The sequence below is a fragment of the Oryzias melastigma genome, linkage group LG4 (assembly GCF_002922805.2).
Source record: "Oryzias melastigma strain HK-1 linkage group LG4, ASM292280v2, whole genome shotgun sequence".
In the NCBI taxonomy this organism is placed as follows: domain Eukaryota; kingdom Metazoa; phylum Chordata; class Actinopteri; order Beloniformes; family Adrianichthyidae; genus Oryzias; species Oryzias melastigma.
Window position 1 is genome coordinate 19506587 of NC_050515.1, and position 4713 is coordinate 19511299.

Here is a 4713-nt window from a genome sequence, read left to right on the forward strand (position 1 = left end):
ATGGAAATGACTTTTTTTCATTCTGCAGTGTGTTAAAATCAGGTGTCAGTACTGTATAAAGCAAAAAGCTTTTTCTTCATCGCCTGTAGCATTTCAAGAAGTTGTGCTCATTTCACATCTGTCAGTCAAACCAGCCAGCTTGGTTGCCAAGGTGACGTATTCGACCCAAGGTGATTGTTACAACACTAGCTTTTCTGTGAAAAGGTTGGAGATTCACTCACTCAAAGGAGAGCTGAAATCAAGTTCCATTCTTGTTTTCCAGGTGAGGTCTGGTTCCTCATATAATGTTATTGTCATGGTAATCCAGGTGCTGCTGGGGTAAAAACGGAAAATAGGAAAATGCAATTGCAAAATGTAGTTCTTGTATTTTAGTCTGCATCCGTTTCAGACTAATTTTAAGTACAAAAATAATTAATAAGATGTTGTTTCTTTTAAAAATTACCAGCTGCTTATAGCAAAAACATTAATAACTTTATAAACTAAACCTGAAAACTTGTAGTAGCTCGAAAATTACAATGTATTTTTTTTCCTTTGCATCATGGACTTAAGAACAACAACAACAAAAAAAAACATTATTTTTAGTAATTTATTTAACATAGTTTAATGGTATTTCAGCATACAATTGTTGCAGGTCAGCTAAGCCTGAAACCACCACACAAACTGCAGTGTTTTCTATTTTTCTTCAGTTGCTAAAAAATTTGATTGAACTCTCAGCCTTTTTATCCTACACTAACACTGATCATTGATGTATGGACATGTTTCATGATCCAATAGATTTGTAAAGAATTGTTACGTTTTTTTTTTTTCCTTAAAAACAATTGTTTTATTATTTATTTATTTTAGCTTTATTCCATGATCGTGAATTAAAAAGTAATGACAATTATTATTATTTTTTTCTTTTTTGAAAAGGTGAAATTGTTGAAATTCAGTTTAGAAAATCCAGCAATTTACCAGTCAGAAATTGTGAAACTAACACAGGCAAAGAAAAGAATTTCAAGAGTTTGGAGCAACATATACAGCCCTGAATATGACATGTTTTTCAAGGATGTACATGAATTTTTCAATAGGATGGTACAGTCATATTCTCCATACATCAAGAATAAATTGGCTCCCACCACTCGTCATCTCTTGTTATCCTCAGCATCTTCACGATTTTCCAAAAGAAAAGAGAAAAACTACAGGAGTATTTAAGCCACAACTCTGTGCATGTTGCAAACCCAAAAATGAATAGAAAGTGTCAAATTAAATAAAGCTGACTATAAAAAATCGAAAATATCACACAAGACATGGAGCATCTTGTGAAGCTTTATTACCGGATTGTTGATAAAAACAAAGAAATTATGAACTTTTTGGCAACTCCAAAGTGAGGCTGACTTTCTGGGGTTTGGTGTCAGTAATGCAGAGTTTCATTTATAAAATAAAGAACTCAGAGACAAACTCTCACATGACCACCACTTCATTCTGCCTTTTCAATTCACAAACCCAGAAGCCCAACCGTCACCTTACATCATGTCTCTGTCATGCTCAGAAGGACCAGTAAAGGAGTATGAAAACAGTGCTGCATATGCCCTCTTCTCGAAATGTCCCGTTTTAACACAATACAGAAAAGAAAAAATGAAAATAGTCTGTTATATGGGCACAAGAACTGTGGAAATTCTGAAAGCTAGGACTCTTCAGGCGGAAATGCACAGAATTGAAGGAGATCTCTTCTTTCACGGAGGAAGAAATGACTGGTAGTGGACAGCTGAGGGGATATTGATGACTTCATCAACGGGTTCTGCAGGGATCCTGCAAGTAACCCATCAGTGATTAAAACTAATAAACTGTAAATCAAACAAACAAATTTCCAAACATTTGCAACATTTTAAACATTCAGTTTACCTGTTGAAATCCAAGATGCTTTTCACAGTTTAGTCAGTCTGCTGCTGCACATGGCGTTCACTCGCTGGACTGTAAACTCACTCTGACTTTAATCTTGTAAATGAGATCTAAAGTCATAATTTTACCCTTTTTTTTTTTTTTCGGTGGCCCCAATTCTCTGTGGTATGTTTTAGTCCATTTAGAGAGATAAAAAAAGGAAACAAACACATTTTTGGTTTATTCTGCAAGTACCTGTAGAGCCATTAGAGCTGGGTTACGGGTTCACAGTTCCAAGATTTACAATAAATCCTGAAAATGTTTCAAAATAACAGAAACATAACACTGTCAGAATATATATATATTATACCCCCAGAGGTGTTTTTTTCCTAATTAAACTTTAGACAAGAAAATATTGCCACTCAAAAATGTACCATATAACAATGTGAAGACTACCAACATGCATCCTTTTTCTTGAAGTTAGCAAAAAGTAATCTTACTGAGTAGATTAGACTAGATTAATTAGACAGTGCTATTTTTTTTAGACTTTATTTCCAAAATGAGAGATCTGGTAGAACCTTGTAGATACCATGTATAACCATGTGATGGATATCATTTTTCACTGATGTAAAGACGAGTCAACCCTGACTTTGGTGGTGTTGTGACATCAACAGTCTTTTTCCTTGAAATATTTAGGCTTTGTAAAAAAAAAATTGTATTTGTCAGAGATCAGTCTCAGTAGAGTTCCACAGAAAAACAAACAAAATAAGATCATGTCTCTTTAAATCTGTGAACGCAGCACATTTAAACGGGGAGGAGTGCACCAGAAAGAGGCTTCAAAAGTACAGCCAGACAAACAGCCACAGCTGTGTGCATTCATTTTTTTCTTGGTTTTGTCTCAAAATAACAAATCACAAAGCAGGCCAACCCTCGTTTTCTGGCAGAGACTCCTATTTCTAATCTTAATGCACGGTGGACTTAAAAAGAACCCGCCATAATGCAAGGGGATCGATAAGAAGAGCAATCAGGAGCTTCTGCCCAACCCACATGCAGGACATGCGTTTGCTGGCGAGTAGGGCAGATTGGACCGATGTGGAGGCAGGACTAAAATTCTAACTTCATCATGTTGAGCCAACACGCAGAAAGATTTAGAGGGAAATGAGGAATGAAAGGAGTTCGGTACGGCGGTGGAGATTACCCTCACAAGCCACAAGCTCATCACAGGCCTGATGACTGCTGATAGACCAGCTCTGGAGTAAAGCCGAGGATCCTCCGCACGCTCCTTATCAGCATTCATACCCGATTTCGACGGCATTCGTTTATCCCTGATAGATTATTACCGCTATCTGTGGCATGTGCTGTTTTGGTTGATTGCAGTGTGCAGGCTCATATGTAGTGTTGGTGGTTTTTCTTTAACAACATTTCGCACATCAAAAGGTCAAGTTTCCACTCTTAAAAAAAAAAATAAAATAAAAATACTCTATAATCATGCTGACAATTTGGTAAGTTAATAAAATCAGTGTTGTCAGTTATGCAAGTTCACACCTGGAAAAAAAATATGATGCAAGTTCAAGAACGCACTAAAAAGGGGTTCCTGAAGGTGTGTTTATCCCATGGTGTTCACACTAAACAAACAGGGAGGGGCTTCTTCTTCTTCTATTCCTACTGGCCTATGTCTGCCACTCAGAGTTGGAATGGGCTTGGTGTGAAATGTTATGGTAGAAATCTTGCTCAAGGCTTTTTCTTTCACATATCAATTCCCAACGCATTCTCACTCCTAACTGATCATATACAGACGTATGGGTCAGGCCCCCTCCACGTCACTTTGTGGCATTTTTGCCCCCAACTTGTCGTTTCTGACGTGCTGTCTGTTCCCATTAAATCAGAGGTCCCCAACCTCCAGGGCACGAACCGGTTTTGGTCCACTTGGTAGCAGGCCACAGACAGAGAGAAATACAGACACTTATCAGGGGTTCCCAACTGGTATTGTATGTAGTATGATACCCTAACCCTAATCCGGTACCGCGTATGGTACCACATCCGGTACTGCGTCAAATGGGCCAGCACTTTAAAATGACAAATTGGGGACACCCAAAATGCCATTAAGTGACGCAAAAGGGTCCCAAACCATATGTCCATGTATAAAGAGATGCTATTTTTATACATGGATTGTCAGGGATGTCTTGTTTAAGTGGATTTGCTAAATCCACTTAAACAAGACAAAACCAGGAGAAAACAAACCAGTGACAGAACAGAGCAGCGCAGATGACCTGACACTGAGAAACTGAAGACCAGACACTTAAATACACTGAGGCTGATTAACTAAATGAAAACAGCTGTCGGTGATTAACGTGAAAATTGTGAGACTGACGGAGAAAACAGAACATGACAATACCAGATCATAGATTCATGACTGACTTGGTATCTTATAATTCTGACACAAACTGCAATTATTGGTTTTCCCTCCGTGACCAATTTTCTTACGGTTAACGGTCGTAGAAACTTGAGTAGTGATGCAAGAACGTCAGTTTTGAACGCGAAAGTCCAAAATGCACATATCCAGAGTGCACATTTACGTAGACTTTCATTGGAAGTGGTAACTTGAACGTGCATTGTCGAAGGTGGTGGGAATATAGCCTTACAGATTTATTAAACTCAGTCATCCCAGTTTTAAATGCATTGCAAACTTTTTTTCCTATAGCTGACATTTGCTGAGTTTAGATCCTACTTATTTTCTTCCGCTTCTTCGGTGCCTTCTGGTGTCACATTAGTATGTTTCCCGCGCACAGCTGTAGTTCACTAGAATAATGTGAGAAGACTCTTTATCATGTCAAGTGCAGGTGTACCCTGCATAAT

General features: G+C 38.0%; 1 long non-coding RNA gene across 1 annotated transcript in view; it reads left to right on the top strand.

The window, feature by feature from the left end:
* Nucleotides 1-55: 55 nt before the first annotated feature.
* Nucleotides 56-4713, top strand: part of LOC112150298 — a 10934-nt gene continuing 6276 nt past the window's right edge. The window contains exon 1 of the long non-coding RNA XR_002919948.2: nt 56-262. This is a non-coding gene — a long non-coding RNA (uncharacterized LOC112150298). The remainder of the gene's footprint in view (nt 263-4713) is intronic.